This window comes from Rhinolophus sinicus, linkage group LG01 (assembly GCF_036562045.2).
Source record: "Rhinolophus sinicus isolate RSC01 linkage group LG01, ASM3656204v1, whole genome shotgun sequence".
In the NCBI taxonomy this organism is placed as follows: Eukaryota; Metazoa; Chordata; class Mammalia; order Chiroptera; family Rhinolophidae; genus Rhinolophus; species Rhinolophus sinicus.
The window spans coordinates 9,299,449-9,324,605 of record NC_133751.1 but is presented as its reverse complement, the minus strand read 5'-3'; the positions used below and the strand labels follow the sequence as shown (position 1 = coordinate 9,324,605).

The 25,157-nt window shown below is 44.0% G+C and overlaps 1 protein-coding gene across 2 annotated transcripts in view; it reads left to right on the top strand.

Moving 5' to 3' along the window:
- The first annotated feature begins 2,590 nt into the window (after window positions 1-2,590).
- Window positions 2,591-25,157, top strand: part of KCNE2 (potassium voltage-gated channel subfamily E regulatory subunit 2) — a 175,477-nt gene continuing 152,910 nt past the window's right edge. Inside the window, exons 1-3 of one of the 2 annotated variants that reach the window (XM_074325708.1) lie at window positions 2,591-2,770; window positions 4,463-4,565; window positions 19,030-19,149. The gene's annotated coding sequence lies outside the window, so the exon portion shown is untranslated. Of the gene's footprint in view, window positions 2,771-4,462; window positions 4,566-17,141; window positions 17,339-19,029; window positions 19,150-25,157 lie in introns of those variants that run through there. The other variant, XM_074325710.1, reaches the window with a different exon arrangement.

Sequence of the window (25,157 nt, the reverse complement as noted above, 5' to 3'; positions counted from 1 at the left end):
TCTGTATGTGGTTTCTGCCCCAGTCCTAGGAAGCTGAGGAGCCAGGGTGATGGCGTCCGTCGTGGGTGAGGAGAAGGCTTTTTCCTGGAACAGCCCTCGGCAACTCCTCAGTCTCCACAAAGCTGGTAAATGGGAATAAATTGACCAGCCCTTTCCATTCTCCCAAGGGTCCCCTGCACAGGGTGTCTGTTAGCAGCCCAGATGACAAAACTTCTGTGCATAAAATGTTGGGGGAGGAGCCAATTACAAAGTGGAATGTCTGCTCATATGAATTGATACAATCAGATCATGTTAAAGCAGGAGGGACGCTCGGAGATGTGGCCTCTGCCTCTTTTAAACCGAGGTGAGACAAATAGATGTGCAACACCGATGCCCCAATGCCGGGAAGAGCCCTGTTCCTCTAACGAGCCAGGGCTTCCTCCCCCTGCGAAGCTGCTGGTCTCTCCGCTGTGATCAGATTTTGTCACTTTGCTTATTCTCAGAGCCCAGACAGTAGCCAGCTTCAACTTCCTCCAGAGGCAAAACGCTATAAAAAAGAGTCTTTGAAGAGCAATAGCTCAGTCAAGAGGGCCAAAAAGAACTGTAGACAGGAAATAAAAGGGATAATGTGGAGATTATCTGGGAAAATATGCTACTTCCTGTTTTGTTCGGAATTTCCTGAAAGCGCAGCCTCTCGGCCAGGTTTGCGAGAGGACACTTCTACCAAACAGTTTGCATCTTGATGCACTTTTACTCGTGCTGCCTGAGGTACGTTTTCCATTTTTCTTAAAGTTTATTACATGCATGCTACATGCCATATGCTGTGCTCTTACTTCATTTTGTCTGTTTTGTCTGTTGCATTATTTAGTCCTTTCAGCAGTTCTGAGGGAACATTGTTGTCCCTGTTTTTTGGATGAGGAAACAAAGACTCCAAGAGATTTGACCTTAACTCCCCCAACTACCAAGTGACAGCTGGGATCTTGAACTGGAGACCCCGACGCCATGTGGTCGTTTCCATCCAGTAGCAGTGAGCTTGTTTTTGTCCTCTCAGGTTAAACAAGGCACCTGGGTGTCTGGGGTGAGTTACGACCACCCAGGTAGTAGCATTTGTCCTCCCAGCCTGAGTGGTGGTGCTGGCACTTCCCTTGTGCTTGCTAGTTACCCTGCGAAGACGACTGACATCATTGGGCATTCCAGGTCACGAAGTGTTCAGAAGCCTGTGGCACAGTTTAGAGTGTGAGGAAGGAGGCTGACTAAGTAGGACAGCCGTGCGGTGTGCCAGTTCCTTGCATTGGAAGCTCCAAAATGAAGCCACTGTCCCTTCCCCTGAGGCACTGATTCACTAATGGACCCTCAGCCACTCAAGGGGCCCTTGCCCCCTTGCATCCTATCAGAACGCTGGGCGTTAGAGCAGGGCATGTACGGGGTCTGACAATTGAGTTCATGAACTTGTTGCAACGGTGCTGCTACCCTTTTTTGATATCAGGGATTATTCATTATGAATTTGTACCAACTGGACAAACAGTTAACCAAATTTACTATTTGGAAGTGCTGAAAAGGCTGCATGAAAAAGTTAGATGAAAACAACCTGAACTTTTCGCCAACAATTCATGGCTCCTGCGTCACGACATTGCACCAGCTCACACGGCACTGTCTGTGAGGGAGTTTTTAGCCAGTAAACAAATAACTGTATTGGGACACCCAGGATCTGATCTGACCCCCAATGACTTCTTTCTTCACCTGAAGATCAAGGAAATACTGAAAGACATGTTGATGACATTCAGGACATCAAGTGTAGGCAACGACAGCTGTGATGGCCATTCCAGAAAGAGTTCCAAAATTGCTTTGAAGGGTGGACTAGGTACTGGTGTCTGTGCATAGCTTCCCAAAGGGAGTACTTGGAAGGTGACCGTAGTGATATTCAGCAATGAGGTGTGTAGCACTTTTTCTAGCATGAGTTTGCGAACTTAATTGTCCGACCTCGTATGCAGGTCATTCCCTGTGTATTTGCTGTCAGCACCGAAAGGACTGGGTCCTCCTGCCCAGGCTGGGAGTGGTCAGAGGCGCTGTTGGGGGGGGGGGGGTGTCCGCTCCTTCAGTGGACGATTAAGAGCAAAGTGCTGAAAGTGGAGCAGTGAACAAAGACAGTCGTGTCCGTGTGGGCTGATAGCGGGGAAGGCAGAGAAGTGCGTGGTGCCACATGGGGGATTCTGCAAAGGGGAACAGCAGAGGATGTGGTTAGGAAGTGACAACGAAGCTGAGATCCCAAGCCTGATGAGCCAGTCATGTGATGTGATACTGACAGGGCATAACACGTGCAGATGCTTTGAGGCCCTGAGCTGGAGCACAGAATGGGAGGAGAGAGAGGGGACATGACAAGGACCCAAGAGCCAGGTCTGGGAGGTGGGAGACCCTCAGGGAATAAACGCAAAGGGATAGGAGTCTGCTGAAGTGAAATGAGCTACAGAAGCACAAGAGGCCCGGTGACAAGGGGAAGAGGCAGTTCTAGAGCGCCCCCCTTTGGGCTCACGCCTCCGATTTGCTGCCTTGACTATTTGTGGTCCCCTTTGGACAGGATCGAGCTTCCAGAAGTGCTTTGTTAGCGTGAGGTGGGCTCAGAGAGGTGGACACCGAGATGGAGGCTGTGGGCCCACGAAGCTAGTGTCCGGTGCCTGAGAAGCTGCTTCCTGGAGACATTTACATGTCACAGAAGCGTTTGGCAAGCATCTGAATCAGCGCTGATCGAGTCCGGTTACCGTGGAATGTCCACAAGGAAGGATCACGAAGCCAAGTGAGCCTTTTAGATTTTTGCAACCAAATTTGTGTTGACTGAGATGAAATATTTGATTAAAGGATTAGAGGGGTATGGGAGGCATGAGCTGTGCTTCCATACTTCTGGATGAGTCTAGAAGACTACTGGTCTACCCCAACAGGCCTGAGGGATACAGCACATGCTTTCAGGAAAAACCCAGTGTGCACGTTATTCCTTTACACTCCTCACAACTCCATGAGGCAAGTTTTATACCCAATTTACAGATGGGGCAGCCGAGGCTCCGAAAATAAGTGACTTGTCCAAGGCTACAAAGGGAGGAGCTGGGATTAGTGATTGGAAAGCCGACCTTTGGCCCCCTGCACACTTCTGGAGGTGGGCACTGCCATTCTCTGCAGTTCAGGTAGTGCTGAGGGGCCGGCCCTCAGCATCCTACACCCGGCCCTTCCTGTCCCGTTCCCAGACAGAAGCCCGGGCTTCGTTGCTGTTGGAGAGGAGAGAGAAGATCTGGGATTCCTGGGGAGTGTTTTCTTTTCCTTTTTTAGTTTCAGGTGTACAGAACAATGTACTAGTTAAACATTTACACCCCTCACAAAGTGATAACCCCCCTCCCCAATCTACTACCCCTCTGACATTGTACAGTGCAGTGATCAGGCATCTACATCATCCCTGAGGTGGTCTCCCTAACGAGACAAGTGCCCATCTGACATCCTACAAAATCTTTACAACATTATTGATTATGTTCCCCAAACTGTCTTTTGTATCCCCGAGGCAATCTTGTGGTTACCAATTTGTGCTTTCTAATCCCCTCACCTTCTCCCTCATCCCCACCTCTCCTTCCCATCTAGCAACCCTTAGTTTTTCCTCTGTATCTCTGAGACTGTTTCTGATTAGTTTGCTCATTTATTCTATTCTTTAGATTCCACATATAAGTGAGATCATATGGTATTTGCCTGTCTCTGTCTGACTTATTTCACTTAGCATAACGTTCTCTAGGTATATCCATATTGTTGCAAGTGGTAAGATTTCCTTCTTCTTTCTGGCCGAGTAATATTGTTCCTCGGGAGTGTTTTTAATCTCCAGTCTTCAAAGGGGTGTCCTGAGAACAACAGAAGAAAACGTGGAGACCAGGCCTACTTTGGGTACATTTTCCCCTGCCCCATCTTCCCACAGAGCTTTTTCTCTCTGCATTACTCCAGGGGTGTATTTATAGAGCACACACATGGCAGCTGCTGCCCTAGGCAGGATACAAAGACGGAATGGGCAGTGTCCTTGCCCTCAAGGCTCTCACAGGTAGGGGAGGAAGAAGTATTCAGCTATCTGAAAACAGACCGTAATAAAAATAATTGAGATTCAAACCAAGTGCTATGGAAATGGAGAAGAACTCATTAGGACTTGGATTGGGGGCGGGGCAGTTTCCAGCAGAGATGGTGTGAAAGCGGGAACAGCTAGTGTGGACCGTGGGGTGGGGTGGGGGGATGGGAAGTGGCACAAGTGTGTGGTATGATGGTGGGAGGGAGCTTGGAGTGCAGGACAGACTGGGGGTTCAGGGAGGGTCCAAGCTGCCCTCAGCTGGTGAGGAGACATTTTACGGCTGCTCAGGGTTCCTTGAAGGATCGTTTCAAGGAGCCAAGAATGAGCTCTGTGCATATCAACTTGCTACAAAATGTGCCTCCTAATTGACCCCCCCCCACCCCCCCGTGCTGCCCACAGATCTGTGAGGAAGAAAGGATTACAGAAATTCACCGTGGAGAAGCACAAAGAGGGCTGAGGCAAAGTTTTCAGACGTCGAGCAGCAGGAGACAGGCCTGAACCTGTAAGTGCTTGCCCAGTGACCCCTCACTGAACTGGGGGTGCTGCGAAATGCTGGGGCGGGGGTGGGGGCATTTGAGTGTACGTGTTTCCTCCTTGTTGTCTGGGCTGTTGCTGCTTCCATTGATTGGGTGGGCTCAGTGAGGTGACTGCACCTGGAATCAACCTGGACTACCACCTGCCGGCCCCTGCTCTGTCCTCTGCACCTGGGAACAGGCCAGTATGGTGTGGATGGTGGCGGGTTTCTAGGACAATTTGTGGGATTCTTGGTCACCTTGAAAATAATGGAGTAGTAGAATGAGCAGAGAACTTTGGGTCGGAGACCTCCTCCATGGCCCTGCTTTGCTGCCCACCAGCCCCTTGATCTTGGCCAATTTCTTGCCTTCCCTTGGCCTCAGGCCTCAGTGTCTTCATATGGAAAATAGATCCAGTGAACCAGTCGGTCTCGAAGAGCCCTTCCGCGTCTCTGAGGCCCTGACTGAGTCCCACTGCCCACCCTTACTGAGGGGTTATTCCCTGAGTGACCTGAGAACTGGTAGTTGGTGGGGTGGGGCAGTGGGGAAGGGTTAAAAGAATTTCACAGAGGCTTATTCGTTGCACACTTTTCTTCTGATACGCATAGCTGTTGTTTTCATAGCCCGCCAGTGGGTACTATGGGGCTATTACTCTAATTCTAAACAGAGTAAGTTCTGTGTTTAATCAGAAGAAAACAGCAAAGGGAGCGCCAGAGGCCAGCAGTCATTTGCTGGACTCGCATTGCCAGCATTCTTTTTGCTCTGAGAATGAAGTTTTAAGGGGCATAGACTTAGAGCCACAGCGGGAAAACAGTGTAGCGAATAAGAAGTCCCTAGGAGGTGGCTGGTTTGGAGACAGCCGCCCCACAACCCCCAACACAACCTTTAGGTTTGTAGTAACAGCAGCCATACCTATGAGATAAGCTCATAGATAACCTTGCACACTCTGAGCTCCCCCTAACTCAATGGGGAGATCAGCAAATGTCAGATTCCTGAAGCCAGACCGTGGCTCCAAAGTGCTCAAGGCTTTTGGGTCACTGCAAGGGAGCAGAATTGGTGTCAGTGTATTGCACAATGAACCCTTTCCCCAGAACACTGGCACTAGCTGTGCCTCCGGAAGGAAATGTGACTTGTCTTACTTCCCAGAGACCTGCGCCCAGATGATTCCATTGTGAGTAGAAAAGACAAGGATGCATTGTCCAGTGGACAGTGCCAGCAGGAAGGATTATACAAAATGCACTCTTGACCTCTCTGTTCCAAATAAGTGGGAGACTCCACTGTTGCCATGAAGCTCGTATCGAGCCAAATGACTTGGATGGAGCACTGTTGGTCCAACTAGATCCCCAAATGGATGCACCTCTTTGTGAAAGACTGGATTTGCTTTTTCTGACAGAGACATCAAACTCTGTTCGCTGGTATAGTCAACGCTTATTATTTGAAGATTCTGTATTTGTGAATTTGCCTGCTTGCAAAACTTATTTGTGACCCCCAAATCAATACACATGGTGTTTTCTCAGTCGTTCATGGATAGAGATGCAAAAATTTGAGTCTGTGGATGAGTCTGTTCCCAGCCAAGGCTGAACAAGGCGACACTGTACCTTCTTGTTTCTTTTTCTCATGCTGTAAATAAGTGTCTTTTTCACGACCTATTTAGTGTCTTTTTCTTTTTTCGTTTTTTGCATCTGTGTGATTTTTGTGGGTGATCTTGCTGTTTAAAATGACCCCCGGGTGTCTTGCTGACGTGCTGTGTAGTGTCCCTAAGCATGGGAAGGCTGCCATGTGCCTTACGTAGAAAACAGGTTAGGTTAGCTTGTTCAGGCTTGAGCAGTAGTGCTGCTGGCCTTGTTCACGGTTAATAATCAATGGTACACGTACATTAAATAAGGTGTCTTTTAAAAGAAACACATAAAACACACATGTCAACCCACCAATACAAACACATACGTATTGGTGGATTGCCATAAACATTGTGATCAGAGGCTTGTAGGAACCTAACCCTGTGTTTCCCCTAGGAGCGGTGGTTTAGTATTCTCCAAATCAGTGTTCACAGCAACTTTATACGACATAATTACCGCTGATAACGAGAACTGACTGCATTTGACTCTGTGGCTTCTGCGTTGTTTTTGTGCTGAGGACTTCAGCGTCTTTCTATTGTTCTCCAGCCTTTTTCTGCAATAAAGGAGATTTTTATTCCCACCATTGATGTTACTCTGCCTGCCCAGTGTGTCTTCCACCGTCCGGCCTCCCCTTCTCATCCACGCTGACTTTCATTCTCCTCCGCTGGCTCCCATCCTCTAGGGAGCTGTAGTTGACATGACCAGGGCCTTCTCTTTGAAAGGAACACTTAAAAAGTACTTGGGTGGAAGGGCTTGGTGATGCCACCAGAAAGAGGCAGAATGTAAGAGAAGAGTCTGGACACAGTGCTCCATTCATCTCCCAGCCCGAGGAGCAGGCAGATTCGATGGGGTTTCGCTAAGGGCATGGAAGGGATAATCAGATAAGTAGTAGAGCAGCCCCACTCTCAAGACTGCATGATATCTCAAGGGTTTTCATAACACCCTCCAAATCAAATACATTTTAATTACCTTTAAAACAGCAGTGAGTTCTCTGTGTTCTTCATTTACTTTCTTCTTAGTCTCTTCAATGAAAACAAATGTGAAAGGAATGAACAGAAGCCCTTCCTTTTGGATCGAAACGCATTTCCCTCTCCTCCCTGAACTCACATCAGGCTTTTACCCCGACCCCACTCGTGTCAGAGTCCCTGAATCCACCACTCCTCTTGGCCCTCATTTTATTTTAGCAGTACTAACACAGTTGCTCACCGCCCCCAACCCCAGTGCCTTCTTCACTGGGTTTTCCTGGCATTGTAGACTGTCCTTCCTATCTCTGGTCTCCATGGGCTCCTGTGCTGGCTGCTCCTCATTTCCCCGACTCTCAGTGTTGGGGTGTCCCAGGCTTAGCCCTAGACCTCTTCTCTGTCTACTCTCACTCCCCGGGTGATCTTATCCACTCTTACAGTTTTAACTATCTATGAGGTCTGGCAATAAGGTTTGCGAACTTGTTGCTAGGCTGTTGCTAACTGTTTTTTGATATCAGAGGGATTTTTCATTATGAATTTGTACCAATTGGACAAACAGCTAACCAAGTTTACTGTTTGGAAGTGCTGAAAAGGCTGCGTGAAAAAGACAAAAATGACCTGAAGTTTTTGCCAACAATTCATGGCTCTTGCATCATGACAATGCACCAGCTCACACGGCACTGTCTGTGAGGGAGTTTTTAGCCAGTAAACAAATAACTGTATTGGAACACCCTCCCTACTCACCTGATCTGGACCCCGGTAACTTCTTTTTTTACCCAAAGATAAAGGAAATACTGAAAGGAAGACATTTTGATGACATTCAGGACATCAAGGGTAATACGACAACAGCTCTGATGGCCATTCCAGAAAAAGAGTTCTAAAATTGAAGGGTGGACTAGGCGCTGGCGTCGGTGCATAGCTTCCCAAGGGGAGTCCTTCGAAGGTGACTGTAGTGATATTCAGCAATGAGGTATGTAGCACATTTTCTAAGATGAGTTTGCAAAATTAATTGACCTCGTAGACATTTATACACATACATACGCATATATACACATATATGAAGACCCCCAGTTTTCTGTCTCTGGCGTGGATTTTCTCTCTTGGGCTCCCTGTGGGTGTCTCCAATGGCCCCACAGCACATCTTGCCTTGAAAGCCGAACAGGCTCCTCAGACTTCACACATCCAACGTGAGCTCCTGCTTCCCTTCCAAGCCTGCTCTTCTGAAAGTCTTCCCTTGCCTCCCACTGGCTCAAGCCAAAAATCTTGGAATCATCCTAGACTCCTTACTTTCCTTCACATCCCCCATCCAGTCCCCTCTGCAAATCCTATTTTCTTACCTTCAAACCTACCTGGATTCAACCGGTTCTCATCTCCTTCACCGCCACCATCAGGGTCCAAACTGCTGTAACAAAGGACCACAAGAAGGGTGATTTAAATGACAGTAATGTATTCTCTCACAGTGCTGGAGGCCAGAGGTCTGAAGTCAGGTGTCAGCAGGGCCCTGCTCCCTCTGAAGGCTCCGGGAGAGGGTCCTTTGTCACCTCTTCCAGCTTCTTGTGTCTCCTGACATTCCTAGGCTTGTGGCTGCATCACTCCAATCTCTGCCTCTGTCGTCATATGGCCTCCTTCCCTTTGTGTGTCTGTGTCTCCCCTCCTCTTCTTAGGGTGTCAGATTTTGATTTAAAGCCCACCATAGGTCCAGATGATTTCACTTTGAGATCCTTAACTAATTACAGCTGCAAACGCTTTATCTCCAAAAAATTCTATTTGCCTCCTAAGCTGATTTGAACTGCTGCTAGGACGGGTTGGTTCTGAGATGAGGAGCTGCCTCTGTGTTGAATGGGTTGTAGTGAGCGGTGGTGATGGTTTAATGCTGTGACCCAACAACTGGGGAAGGCAAGACAGCTCCGAGCAGGGGTAAAGTGTGGGACCCCCAGCTGTTATTGGGTGAAAAAAGTAGCTTAAGGGCAGTCCAGCCCAGTCTGATCTCTTCTTTAAAAAAAAAAAAGAAAAAATCAGGAAAAAAAACCAAAAACCTAAGTACCAACTTTTGAGTATGAGCAGTAGTTGTCTCTGAGAAGTGTGATGATGGCTATTTTTTATCTTCTCCTTTTTGTTAACTATAATTGCTAATTTTTAAAAAAACAATGAGCATGGACTGAAGGAACACAGTGGAACTATTTCCAATCACGATAAAGAAAGACGGAGCAAGCCAAACAGCATAAGAAACACTCTAAAGGCTGTTCCTCCACCATAAATGTGTGAGCAAGGCTGGGTTTTTGTTTAGAGAAAGGTCATAGGGTGCGGAAGACACGAGATCTGCTTTGTGAAGTCGTCCCTGGGGGTTGCTTACGCTCTTCCTGGTCTTAAGAGAGACCCAGAGGGCTCAGCGAAGCACAGCTAACAGTAGATCTAAGAAGGTGGTAACAGTTTGGATTATTTAGCCTAAAAGAAAGTACATCTTAAAAATTGTCTTAAGTAATGAGATTTATATGAAGACAATGATCCATTGTGAACCATTTTCACAGAGGAAAGAAGAAGAAGGAGAAGAAATGGCCTTAAATTGGTTAATAGAGCTTGAAGAAGAGGCCTTGCCTGGGAGCCTGATGCGAGCCTGGCACGGGCTGACAGTGGGCTCGCTCAGTCCTGAGAGGACTGAGTGCAGGAGACACCATCTGTCGGAGGAAATCCAGGGAGACTTTCCAGAAGGTTCCTTGACATTCCTATCTTATGATGTCTTGATGAAGGTGTAAACCCACCTAATCCAGTCCTGAATGACCTCCTGGAACTCGAAGTGTCTGCATTCTTGGCCAGGACTGGTCTTGGGAGGGCTGGTGGCCATCTGTGTGATGGGAGCGCTGCCAAAGGACCATTCCTACTGCTGAGTCATGCCAGGTGACAGTCATTCTTCGGTCATCAAGAGCCTAATGGAGTGTGAGTGATGCACTTATGGTTTTCTTTTTTTCTTTTCTTAAATTCAGGAAGGAATGAGTGTGGAGATTTTCAGATAACTAGTTTAGAATCTCTCTCTTTAGGGATTGTTAAGAAAAATTATCCAAAACGTAGAAATAAGTCAAGGGACATGTCCTCTCAATGTCACACTGGGGCATTTTCGACAGGCTCACCCAAGCATTATTTAGTGCTTGAGGAGAATATAGCTGTGTTTGAATTTACTATTTATTACTTAATAAGTCCAGATACAGTAAAGTTACGTGTTAACTTGTGGGTTTCATACCCTTAGACAAGATAACCACAGCAGTTGAGGTTTTATTCCCAGGTGGGGCATTAACCAGTTTTGTATCTAACAAATGATCCAGAAGTCATTCTCATAATCTGTTTTGTTTTTAAATATCAGTAAATTCCACAAATGCTCTTTGAACCATCTTTCCTGTCCTACTGGTTTGCTCATTAATGAGTTAAATAAATTTTGGGTACATGTTCATTTTCTGTTTGTATGCGAGTCATGGGTTTAACTTGCTGAATGAATACTTTGACAGGAAGGAGGACAGGTAAGAGTAGGACAATAGCTTTCAGATCATAGGAGTTTACATGGTCGTTCTTTGAAGGAGGAGGATTCGTCCGTTCTCATGTAATCCATGATTAGTCAACCCTTTGGTGAGCAAGATGTAATTGGATTTTTTCCAACCTTAACAACTAGCTAAGCAAGGTCAGCGGCACTGGCTGTGCGTGAAGCCAGTGCCACCAGAATGGAAAGGAAGGAATCGTGAAATGAGATCCCTGATGCATGCCAATGTCAAACTAGAGAATCGCAGAGGGATTCAGGAGAAGTCAAGGTCCTGGCAGACTGTGGAAGATGGTGGCTGTGGTGGGGCTGAAATTTACTGGAGCAGAGGAGTTCAGGAAGAGAGTGTCCGGGAGGCAAAGGAGCCAGCTGTGGGGGTGTTGAATTCCTTCCTGATGGTGACAGACCCTGGCGGTGGCAAGAGGAGCCCTGCCCTGGGATTTTGTTAACTATAATTGCTGATTATAGTTAATTATAATTATATGATGCCTGAGGGAAGTAGGTGCGTGAGGGAGAACCAGGCCTCAGCCATGCCCGGAGGTGGAGGGACTCAAGAGGGCGAGCATGACAAAGACTCCTTTAAAATGGAGTGGGGGTGGGGATCCACAGAGCTATAGGGAGATCGAGGGTGTAGGAGAACTGGCGCCCAGAGGAGCCATCATGCCCAAAGAGCCCCGAGATGAGAGGCACAAATGGAGGAAGTTGGCCATGACAGGCCAGACTATCATAAAAGTTATTTGGGTGACACAATGGGCAGTATCTGAGTGATGTCACAACCTGCCCTGCCCCAAGGCACAGAGACACAGGTAAACCACAGACGCCAACTATATGGTGTTAACATCTCATTCTAGGCCTTTCTCAGAAAACAGGCTCTTCCGTCTCACGAGGGTCCAGAGATGGGGAACACGGAGAAGGCACTGAGCCACATTTCCAAGCCCTCGATAGCCAGCCACCACAGTGCCTGAAGCCTTTGGACCTGCAGGGCTGTGTCCCTCGCGGATGGCAGTCTGCAGAGTATTAAGCTCCCTTCCTTCCCTCCTTCCCGCCCTGGGGCTGCTTATATGACCCCTGTCCAAGCGCAGCTGCCTCATCACGTTGCAGACCCCTGGCTGCCGATCCCAACTGCCGAGTGATTGGGGCCCCCTCTCAAGGGGTCTGAGCCCCTCGTAGGCATCTCCCGAATGAAACAAAACACCACACTGCTACGCTCTCATTGTGGGGAGCTTTTTCATTCCACAGGTCTCTCCATCACAGCTACAAATGCCAGTTGTATCTCTGTTGCGTTTTTGAGCTTTTTGCTTTTGATTACGGTTTGGGTTTGAAAGGGAAGAGACACATACTATCCAGATCCCTGTTTTCTTTCTCAGATGGAGTAATAAAGCTTATTTATAGTGGAATTGTTGTTTTTTTTCCATTGTTGCCTATTTACCTTTTTCACTCTACCACCTTGCAGTTTGAATTGCGTGGGGAAAGCAACACCTAAAATACTCGTGTGTACGTGTGTGTGTGTTTCCTGTTGCTGACTGTGGGAAAACCATCTACTTGTCATTCTGTACCGTGATGAGTTTTTGCCTGTGACCAGCAGAATTACTTTTATACCCAAAAGAACGCTCTGTATGAACCCTTCCAATTCAGCATAGATGCACATAAGATTCAAAGTATGGTCACGCCCATGTATCGCACCCCAAATCCATTTCTGGCATTGTTGATGATTCTCTCCAAGGCTACAATAAGCCGCAGAGCATGACGGCCTGACTTCTGAAGAGAGGTTTGAACATGCTCTTCATTTTGCTTGTCTGCCTGGCTAGTCAGACCAGCTGAAAACTTGACTTAACTCCAGGCATTGCAGCAGAGCCTTTGGTTGCAGCCACCTTGACTGGCTCCCCAGGTTACTTCTCATCACCTGCTCTTTGCTTTCTTAGGCCTGAGAGAAGGATGAGGGAAACCTCTCTCCTTGGAGCCAAGGAGGTTCCTGAATTGCTCGAGCAGTCTTGTAAAGATCTGGTTGTATTTCACATGGAGCTTTGTTCCATGTTCTAAATTCTTAGCTTTGAATCCACATTTTCTCCTGTACCTGTTTTCTACCGTGTTGGACTAAGTGGGTACTTGTTTCACTTTTTTTTTTAATGATGGGCCTGGATCCTGCAGACTGCATATTTTCTTTTTTTAAATTTTATTGGGGAACAGTGTGTTTCTCCAGAGCCCATCAGCTCCAAGTCATTGTCCTTCAATCTAATTGTGGAGGGCGCAGCTCAGCTCCACGTCCAGTCGCCGTTTTCAATCTTAGTTCCAGGGGGTGCAGCCCACCATCCCATGTGGGAATTGAACCGGCAAACTTGTTGTTGAGAGCTCGTGCTCTAACCAACTCAGCCATCCGGCCGCCCCTCCAGCAGCTCAGCGGCGGTTCTTTGTCTTCAGTCTAGTGGAGGGCGCAGCTCACTGGCCCATGTGGGACTCGAACTGGCAACCCTGTTGTTCAGAGCCTAAGTGGGTACTTTAAGGAGTTGCTTCTGCCTCTGTCTTCATTTCTAGGAGAGAAAATGGATTCACAGGGGAGGGCGCTTGCTGGTCCTGAAATCTCCACAATTTAGGAGGAGGACTTCGATGAAAGCCTATTGCTTCTGCTTCACTTTGTACAAATAAAAGGGAAGCGGATCTTTACCAACTTCTGATGCTCTTCAGGAAAGAGGTGGGGATGCTGAAAAGCCTTTTTTTTTTTGTAATTCAGTTGCTTTTAAAAGCATCCTACCAATGTAGGATGCTTCCTACCAGCTACATTGGGAAACAGTCTGTCATTCCTCAAGAAGTTAGACACAGAGTTACCGTCCAACCCAACAATCCCTCTCCTGGGGAGAACCAAGAAATAAAAGACCTTCCTGGGTACCCCTAAGAACTGAAAAGCGTGTGTCCACACACAAAAAAATCTTGTATGTAAATGTTTGTAGCAGTGTTATTCATAAGAGCCAAATGTAGAAACAACCGAAATGTTCACCGACTGATGAATGGAGAAATAACATGCGGATATATTCCTACAGTGGAATATTATTTGGCAGTAAAGAAAAATGTAGTACTGACATGTGCTCATATGACAAGGGTAAACCTTGAAAACAGTGAAGGAAACGAGTCACAAAAGGTCACATATTGTTGGATTCCATTTATATGAAATTCCAGAAGAGGCAAATGCATAGCAACAGAAAGTAAATTAGCGAGGGACCTGGGGGGAAATGAGGATGGCAGCTAGTGAGGATGGGTTTCTTGGTGTGATGAAAATGTTCTAAAATGGATTGTGGTGATGGTTGCACAACCCTGTTGAATATACTGAAAGCCATTGAATTCTACAGTTTAAATGGGCATATTCATGATATGTGAATTATGTCTCAATAAAACAGTTATAAAAAAAGAGGAGGGGGTCATAATTTCATTGTGGTAGGTGACAGAGGGTGTGGTGGCACCCTCAGCTTGCTGTCCAGACTTCTGAATTTAGCTTTTCTACAGAGGACAGATTATGTGGAGACTGAGGCAAGTTGGGACCTCTGCCTGTGGCAGGGATCTTGTGGGGTGGGGGGCGCATGGGCCTTCAGGTGTCATGTCTTGTGCACTTCTGCGCACAGACTTACTGGCCCTATCGGGCATCACAAATGGCACCCAGTCCAGATGTGTGAGAAATAAATGTTTGTTGGCTGAGCCTCCCAGTATATGGCATTCTATTATAGCAGCCTGAAGTAAGACACTAATCACGGTCAGTTTTGTAAAATCGTTTATGAGTGTTTGAAGAGAATTTGTTTTCTAAGTTTAGTTGGTACAGGTTTGCAGATCCAGGCTGGGTGGAGTGTGTCTACACATTTTCAGCTCATGGAATCTTCCACTCATGTAGCCACATGGCCATAGCGTTAAAAGCTACCAGAGACATTTCTTCCATTTGGCAGGCATACCTGGTGATCACACTCTTTATTCCAAGGCACTGAACTTCTGTCTATAAATGCCAAGTCTTGTCAGGCATTCTAGCAAGATATTGAAACCAAAGATAAAAATACATCATAGGGGCAATTTTTTAACATCAAATCAAGGAACCCATTTATATCTAAGCATATCATCATCATCATGATATTCACTTGTTTATTATTGTTACTAGTCTACATATCTCACTTGATTCTCATGGTAACCTTCAAAAATGGTTGTTATTCCCATTTTCACATGAGGAAACTGAGGTTCGAAGAAGCGTGATGCCTTCTGCAGTGCCCCAGTCTCCTAAGCCTGGCCTTTTTCACTATGCTACAGGCTGACTTCTTACAATTTCTGAAATACATGATGCCTGCCATGGAGTGGCACCACGGTGGCATTTTCACAAACACGCCATCTCCCTCAGGATGCACTTGACCTCAGGCTGGCAGAGCACAGTGGGGGTGACAGGGAAAAGACCCAGCTGCAGTGTAGTCTCATGTTTTTCAACAAATATTGCTTCGGATAGGTAGCAGGCACACAGACTCGGGCAGCTGTCTGTAGTTCTTACAGATGCTGTTCTAGTTCGTAATTAGGTAAAAGATTCAGGCACCAGGAAGTAGTTTTGCACCTGCAGCCCAGTAATGAACATAGGGGGCAGTTCTGGAGTCATGGACAGGAGGAAACCTTGGATTCTATTCATTCATTCACTCATGCCAATCACTCATGGGTAATTCTTTCCCATCCTTGGTGTGGTCTGTCTGGGTCTGAGTCTCTGGGCCCATAGATTGAGTTCTTCTAGTTTGCTTTCAGGAGACAAGTTGCTCTTGGTAACTCCTGGTTTTGTGCCAGTGGCTCCTTCCAGCTCCCAGCCTCCCCTGGCCCAGCAGCCTAGCAACTCTTCCAGTGTGGACCCCAAATCCCAGGCCAGATGTTTGACTCTGAGGCCGGGGGCTGTTTTTGATACTTTAGCTACTACTCACTGCTTTGTGTCATCCCCCTTTTTTTCCGGGCATTCTGTTTGGTTTTGAGCTCAGCTACATAATGAAATTCTGTTGTATTGTACTCAATAATTTCATTGATTTGGGGCAAGACATCCTTCTTCGTCCTTTCAGCCTTCTGCATTGACCAGAACATCTGTATTTTTACTATTGTCTTTGTGGTCTAATTGTTATGGATTGAATGTTTGCGTCCCCGCGCCCCAAAATCATGTGATGAAATCCTAAGGAGACAGTACTAGGAGGTGGGGCCTCTGGGAGGTGATTAGGTCATGAGGAGCCCTCACCAGGGGGATTAGTGCCCTTTAAGGGACACGAGAGCTTGCTTTCTGGCTTTCTCTCTCCACCAGATGAGAATAAAATGAGAAGATGGCTGTCTATAAACCAGGAAGAGGGCCCTCACCAGGAACCCGACTATTCTGTTACCCTGACCTTGGACTCCCAGCCTCCAGATATGTGAGAAATAAATGTTTGTTGGAGAGTCTCCCAGTGCATGGCATTCTGTCATAGTAGCCTGAGCTACAACACTAATCATGGTCAATTTTGTAAAATCGTTTCTGAGTGTTTGAAGACAATTTGTTTTCTAAGTTTAGTCTAAATATCCACACAGATCTATGTCATTCAGTTTATTTGTTACTCGGTTTCTCCAGATCTTCACTATGTGTTCGACAAATTGACCTGTCCGTTTCAAAGAGAGCTGTTGAAGTATCCTAGGATGACTGTGGATTCATCGTTTCTTTTATTTTGATAAGTTTCGCCCTATCTAGTTAGAAACTAGGGACTATGTAATGATTCATGGCTCATGTTCTCATTCTCTGGTACCTGGAGTATTGGGAATTTCACCAGATTATATCCAGGTATGATTATTTTTCGCTTGCTAAATTATTATCATTATTATTCATCTTTCTTGGTACTTAGCATTTGCATTCTGATCCAAAAATTGGTCTTTATTCAGTTAAGGAACATTTTCATCTATTTGTTTTTCAGGTTTGTTCCTCCATCTAGTTTTTTGCTGGAACTCTAATATTTAATATTCAATAGCCAATATCCGCCTAGTATGCACCATTCTTGAGTCTGTACTCCCTAGCTCTCATATTTTCATTCATTATGTTCATGTTATTGCATTTTTGCTCGGTGCTCTGATATCAGTTAGATCGTTGACCATGCAGATCAGCTCATTACTGGTACCATCATGAGAAAGTCCAGGCTTGAAGGATGGATATGAACTGTTAGTACATTGCGTTTTTATGCTAATTGCTTGGGGATGGTTTACACCTGGAGGCAACAAGATCCCAAACCCCTTGATGGGAGACTACCTCCCAAAGAGGGCAGCTTCTGACTCCGAGGCTGACCGCAGATGGCATTTTCAGTCTAACTGATCCCAGAATAAAACCAATTTCTAGAGAAACTAGCCATATTGACAGATTTGAAGTTGCGTTTATCCTTTGACCCTCTTGGTTATTTCCCGGAATCACTTCGTTTTTTTCCCTTTTGCTCTGTTTACAGGTCCGCACACTTGTTCATCACTCTGCCACACATTCTGGGTGTTGTTACCATGTGTCCCTGGGTTGGCTTCTTCCTGAGCCTGTGAGCGCCATTCACCTTCCCACCTGTATTAGTCAGCCCAGGCTGCTATGACAGAGTACCAGAGGGGGCAGCTTAAACAACAGAAATTCATTTCTCACAGTTCTGGAGGCTGGAAGTCCAAGGCCAAAGTGTCAACAGGTTTGATTTCTTCTGAGGCCTCTCTCCTTGGCTTGCAGATGGCTGACTTCTCACTATCTCCCCACATGGCCTTCCCTCTGTGTGCGCAGACTGCTGGTGTCTCTGTGTATCTAAATGTCCTCTTCTTTTAAGGACACCAGTCAGATTGGATCAGGGCCCACCCTAATGACCTCATTTAACCTTACTTACCACTTTAAAGGCTCTGTCTGCAAATACAGTCACATTCTGAGGTGCTGAAGTTTAGAGCTTCAACATATGAATTTGAGGGACACAATTCAATGCATAACACACTCGAGAGCTTAGTGCTGGCCTGGTTTATAGTAGATGCTCATAAAGGTTAGTTGCCTGAATGAAAGCCTGAATGAAAGTCTCCCAGTTTGTTTTCTTTCCCCATTTTGATTTTCAAGCAAGTTGTGTTACATGGAATGCTACCAAATGTTTTCTTAACATAAATGGACTCTCTCTTTATTGTCTATTTTATTCTTAACCAGTCGTATTTTGTGCAAAAATCTCTGTAGTGGTGTGAATGCATAATCCTTTTCTTTCTTTCTTTCCTTTTTTCTCCCCTCTCCCCACCCTCAAATATCCTTCTATTGCATGATAAGGAAATGAGTTCTATGCCTGAGGTCAGATCCAGCCCATAGTTTCTGTGGCAAAGCCACTAGGTTTTTCACAACAGGCTTATGTTTGTCCACAGGGATTTGAATCTGTTATTGCATGCGGGCTTTACCTGCCTTGGGAATTTAGTTCTTTTTGTATTTCTTAGCACACTTTCTCTGTTTCATTATATTTATTTCCATGTTCTGCCCCAAGCTCTGACAAATTTGAATTTTTCAAAAAGCACAAAGAAATATATTATACTGATTATGTCAATTCTTTGTGGCTATTCTTCTAGTTCATAATAATGAAAAGATGGAATTAAAATTTTTTCCTTTGGCTATTTTATTCTTTTGCATCCTTCATTTTTGTATTTTCTTTCAGCCTGCTCATTGAATTTTTGATCTCTGAAATAGCAATTTAAGATAGCTGTGCAATGGTATATGTATCCACAACAGTTTGTTGCCAAGCATACAAAATGAATGGGTTCCTTATGCGAGTGTTAAATGCCTACATAACAGAGTCTATGTATAGAATGGAGAAGGAGATCTGGAATTGGATTCCATGATGGATAGCTTCAGTATGGCAGCTTCCGGTGGACCTAGAATGTCATTGAATTTGATAGTCCACAAATACTATTTAATAAAACCATGTGATTCTCTTCTGTGCATGGTCTCAAGGGCCAAGAGAAGTTCACATCCTGGCCATTCTGAACTACTTGCTGTGACCCACACTTTCCATGCTCTAGTTCTTTTCTGGCCCATGAGCATGACCTTCCATCTGCTGAGACGCTGTTCCTCCCCTGGTCCCTGGGAAGCCTTCCCTGATTCCAGGTTAGCCTAGGTGCTCTCCAAGGGCTTCCGAAGATCCTAGCTTCTCCTCCTTCGCATGTATGATGCTGACCTGCAAGTGACTAATGATATGCCTGTACCTCCCTTTTGTCTAAGGGTCCTTTTGATGCCGTGGACCTCTCCAGAAGCTGATGAAGCCTGTGGATCTTATTTTAGAATCATGTTTTTAAATGCATAAAATAAAACACATTGGGTTCTGGTTCAGGGCAAGATGGACTAAGCACATTCAACTCTGTCTTCCAGTGAATATTGTTATAAAACTGGGATAGAATGTGTGGAAGAGTTACTTGAAGACTCCCAAAAGAAAATGGTGGCTGGCAGCCTGGAGAAGATGACAGAAGCTTGAGGACTCCTGAACTGGTGGTGAGTTACTCTTCTTCCCCCCTGCAGAACAACCAGCCTGGATTCAGCACAGCCTGAAACCCGGAAGGGAACACTGCTGCCCATACTGACAGCCCCGGGAGAAGCCCTATAGAGAGCAGGAGGGAGGTTTCCTAATACTTAGAAGGAGTAGAGAAATCCCCTGTTTTGTTCTGTTTCTTTTTTCTCATCTCCATTTTCTCATGCTTCAGGCCTCAAGCCATCCTGTGATGTCAGGGCCATGAGAACTCATAGGAGCCTAAAACTGAGAGAGGAGAATCTTCCGTCTGATTAGAGCAGCTGTGGTCTCAAGAGTGTGGGGCAAACTCCCAAAGCTTTTTCTCTCCCTGTCCTCTCACCAATTTTCGCTGGACACAGATGCAGTTATGGGAAGTTCATAGAAGAACAGACTGAGTAAAGCCCCAGCTTTCTGCCCAGAGGACCAAAAAGCTGAGCCCCTGAGAACTGGAAAATACCAGAGAGAGGGAAGAGCTAGGGGAAGCAACTCCATAAAGTTGTTTATGAACTTCTGGGCTCATCCTCGAGATACACAAGATTAGACCTGACCCTAAATAGCATACCATAGACTTTCAGAACTGAATTACAAAGTAGACCATTGTCCGGGGTTTCAGACTGGCCACTGGATAGTACACATAGGGGCAGATCTGAAATGTTGGAAAACAGAACTTGTATTGGAACCACAACCCATAGAAAACTGCTTGAAACCATTGACCGGAACTCAGCCTGGTAGATTCTCTGTTAAAAACAACCACCACAACATTTTCCATAGGAATTAGATAAAATTTAGTCTTGTAACATAATCATCAAAATTTCCATGATGCAGTTAAACCAGATCCTGGGTCATAAGACAGATTTTTAACAGATTTAAAGAGATGAAGTCATACAAAGTATGTTCTCTCTCTATAATGGAATTAGACTAGAAATCAATAATAGGACGATTGGAAAAATTCCAAAACCTTAGAAATTAAACGACACAATTCTAAATAATCCATGAGTCAAAGAGGAAGTCTCAGGGAAATTAGAAATATTTTGAACTGAATGAATATCAAAATATAATATATCAAAAGAGTGAAACTAGACTGCTATCTGTCACCATATACCAAAATGAACTCAAAATGGATCAAAGACCTAAACGTAAGACCTGAAACAATAAATCATATAGAAGAAAACATAGGTATTAAACTTATGGGCCTTGGGTTCAGAGAGGATCTTATGAATTTGATCTCAAAGGCAACAGAAGTAAAAGCAAGAATAAATGAATGGGATTTTATCAAACTAAAAGGCTTCTGCACAGCAAAAAAAACCATCAATAAAACAAAGAAGCAACCAATCGAATGGGAGAAGGTATTTGCAAACAACACTGCTAATAAGGGGCAAATATCCAAAATGTATAAAGAACTTGTACAATTCAACAAGAAAACAAACAATCCAATTAAAAGTGGGCGGAAAACTTGAACAGACACTTCTCCCAAGAAGACATACAAACAGCCAACAGATGCATGAAAAAATTCTCAACTTCACTAGCTATTAGGGAAATGCAAATTAAAATCACAATGAGATACCACCTCACACCTGTTAGAATGGCTATTATCAACAAGACAAGTAATAACAAGTGTTGGAGAGGTTGTGGAAAAAAAGGAACCTTTTTATATACTGCTGGTGAAAATGTAAATTGGTACAGCCACTATGAAAAGTAGTATAGAGGTTTCTCAAAAAATTAAGAATAGAATTACCATATGTCCCAGAAATCCCTCTTCTGGGTATCTACCCAAAAATATATGAAAACATTTATTTGTAAAGATATATGTACCCATATGTTCACTGCAGTATTATTCATGGTGCCCAAGACATGGAAACAACCAAAGTGTCCTTCGATAGATGATTGAATAAAGAAGATGTGGTACTACATACATACAATGGAATATTACTCAGCCATAAGAAGAAATGAAACACTGCCACTTGCGATAACATGGATGGATCCTGAGATTATCATGCTAAGTGAAATAAGTCAGGCAGAAAAAGTCAAGAACCATATGAATTCAGTCATATGTGGCCTATAAAACTGAAAGCAACAAACCATCAAGACAAAAACTCATAGACACAGAAGATAGTTTAGTGGTTACCAGAGGGTAAAGGGGATCAAATATATGGTGATAGAAGGAGAACTGACTCTGGGTAGTGAACACACAACACAATATATAGATGATGTATTATAGAAATGCACACTTGAAGCATCAATAATTTCATCATACATGTATTATTACAGAATTGTACACCTGAAATCTATGTAACTTTACTAACAATTGTCACCCCAATAAACTTTAATTTTAAAAAAAAGAAACATCTATAATTTTACTAACCAATGTCACCCCAATAAACTTAATAAATATTTTAAAAAATTGTAGACTGCAGGTAGAGTAGTACTTGGAGGGAAATTTATACAATTAAAATGCTTATATTAGAGAAAAAGGTATCAAATCAACAGTCTAAGCTGCTACCTTAAGAAATTAGAAAAAGAAGAGCAAAATAAACCCAAAACAAGCAAAAGAAAGGGAATAATAAAAGCATAAATCAGCGAAATTGAAAACAATTTCAAAGATAATAGAGCAACATCAATGAAACCAACACTTGGTTCTTTGAGAAGTTCAATAAAATTGATAAATCCCTAGTGAAACTCACAGAGAAATAGAACACAACTTACCAATGCCAGGAAGGAAGAGGGGTTATCACTACAGACTCTGCTCATAAACTCAGCAATTTAGATACAATGGACAAATTCTGCAAAAAAACCCACAAACTAACCAAACTCACTCAAGATGAAATACAGATTAGGTGAGTAGCCCTATAACTATTTTAAAAATTAAATTTGAAGTTAGAAACCTTTGTAAAAGAAATCTCCAGACCCAGATGGTTTTGCTAGCAAATTCTACCAAATATTTACAGAAGAAATACAATGACTACTACACAGACTTTTCTATGAGGCAACACTTCCCGATTCATTTTATGCAGCCAGCATTACCCTAATATCAAAACCCAACAAGGATGGTACAATAAAACTCTAGAACAATATCCCTCATGAACAGATTCAAAAATCCTCAATGAAATAATGGCAAATATCCAGTAATAAATAAACACATGAAGAGATATTCACATCATTGACCATTAGAGAAATGCAAATTAAACCCTGATGAGATATAACTACATATCTAGAATGGCGAAATAGAATGATGAAAAAAAAAAAAAACCAACAAAAACAAGCTCCCATGACAAAGCAAATGGAACTCTCATACATTGCCACCCTGGGAAACCACATGGCAGTTTCTTATAAAGATGAACACACACGTAGCGTAGGATCCAGCAATTCCAGTCCTAGGTATTTACCCAACTGGGTGGCAAACTTACGCTCACAAAAAAACCTGTCCTTGAATGTTTATAGCAGCTCTTTTCATAATCGTCAATAACTGGAAACAGTGTAAACGTTCTTCAGTGGGTGAATGGGTAAATAAACTGTAGTATATCCCTACGCCATACTGCTCAATTTAGCAATAAAAAGGAATGAACTATCAACACACACAATAACTTGGATGAATCTTGAAGGTATTAAGCTGAGTGAAAAAAGCCAGTCTCAAAAGTTCTATCTACTGTATGATTCTGTTTATATAGAAAAGATAAAACTATAGTGATAGCGACAAATCAGTGATTTCCAGGGGTGACAGGTTAGTGAAGACACTTGTAATTTTTTTCCCACCCAAGTTCATGAACCACTTCGGGAGAAAGTCTCTGGGCCCCAGGTTAAAAACCTATCCTATGCTATATACTGTGTAGAAATTGTGTCTTCCTGTTTATCCTTTTATGCCCCGAGCCTAGGAGAGTGGACTGGCATATAGTAGGCACTCAATTATTTGGCGAATATAAGAATAAACGAGTGAGCAAACTATGAAATGACTTGGAGCATGTAACAATGCTTTGAGAGACGCTAAGAAAAATGGACACATTTTGTTTAACACAATATATGATCGCTATTGATGATTATGAACTGGACTCGTTCTAATGACTTTCCCAACTATACTTCTGTGGTTGGGCCACTGACCAAGTTTTGTCTCCTGCTGTGGTACCTGTTCCTGAGCATCTCCTGCTTCCATCCTGTCACGGGGACACAATGAAATACACACATCCTTTCTCAGAATTGAGCAGCAAGCAAAGTGACTCTCTTGACTCCATGGAGCTCACACTGCATAGTGAGATCAGACAGTAAGTGAATAGCAATGAGAATAATCACATTATTTTAAGTGTAATGAAGGAAATAGACAGGGGGCTTAGATGGGCAGGGACAAGGTGTATTGTGATGAGCCCTCTTAAACCTAGCCAATGTCCAACTAAGTTGACATTTGGATTTTGGTCTCGAGAGTCACTGGTAACCTGTAGAGTGATCAACAATTGTCTCAAGGCTTTCCCAGGACTGAGGGGTTTCCTGGGATGTGGGGGGTTTCCGTCCTAAAACGGGCCATCACTAGCACAGGTGGTCACCCTACAGGGGTTCTAACTCAGTTTCCTTTTAGTTTAGTATTTGTATTACTATTTCCGCGTCTAATGAAGTTTGATACTAAACCGATAACTATGACTTTTATTTTCTTCCACTGCCATCTTTCCTATTTTCATAAAAGAGGTTAATTTGATAGGCAGTACTAAAATCTTATACTGAGTGCATTCAGTCGTTCAACAACACTGATCAAGGTCAAGGTGGCTCCAGGGGTTAGAAGATTTGCTCATGAACTGCTAGAGGAAGACGAAGTGGTGACATAAGAGCGTGTCCACCAAAGTCTCCAGGGGTTCAGAGAAGGTGGGTGGCTGATAAGGCAGAAGTGAGGAGGGCAGGGGAAAGCTGCTTTCTTTTTGTAATTTATTTTACTTTGGATAAACAATATGTACCAAAGGCTCTGAAGAAGGACAATTTTCTTTGTCTTTGAAGTGAATTAAGGGCAAAAACAACTCCATTCTTTCATGTTGGGAATCATTTTAGTAAAATGATGTGGTTTTGTTTTTTAACTAAAAGACAAGCTGAACTCTGGATTGCAAATGCTTTCATGATTATTAGAAATATGTATATATTTCTTATCTGAGACAATAGAATGCTTTCCCTTCAAGCAAGGGGCCCCCACGTGGAGAAATCATTTTCCAGTCTGTATGCAAATGTGGTGATTAAGTTGTCAGTGACATTACAATCTTTATTAGTTTTCACGAGCCTGCAGTGAATTTCATGTTTGATTTCGGCCTTCTCAGGGTTGATGGGTAATGGCTCACAAACCACTGTAATATTCCAAGACTACCGTGTAATTCCTTTCCTTTCCCTGTGCCCCTTAGCATTTCATTTCCCCCTCATATCTCATCAGCCCATAGTTCCTTCTTTAATGACTAATTGTTCTGAACGCCATGGCCAGTCTTAGAAGCATTGTAATCTGAATGAAGCCATCAAATTCTTCACTTGATCACTCCTGTTTATTATTTTAAAAACTATGGAGTTGTCAAATGGAAATAGGGCCATGAATTCCTTAAGCTATGCCAAAACTTTAGCTCATATATGCCAAGGAAATAGAATATGAGTGTGAGTGTGAGTGTGAGCGTGTGTGTGCTTGGACCAGTAGAATAGAAGGAGACCCCAAAAGCCTTAAAATTAAGTAAAATTTGGAATCAACATTTAAATTAGGTATGCTTTCTGGGCTGATGTTGTTTGAAAGCTGAATAGCTGATGTCAAAAATAGACTTCCCTTTCTTTCCAAAGTGTGGCAAAAATAACCACATGCCTTTCTTGGACTCCTGATTCTCATCCCAAAGGGTTTTCTTGTATAGGAACCAACAATTCCTTGGATGGAAACACTGGATGGACTAGTCATTATTTTGAGATTTAGGAGATTGCCGATTCTTGGCAGACCTTGGTTGTTTTTCTAGAGTAGCAGGCAAGTAGTTGGACAAAAGGCAAGAAAGCTGATCCA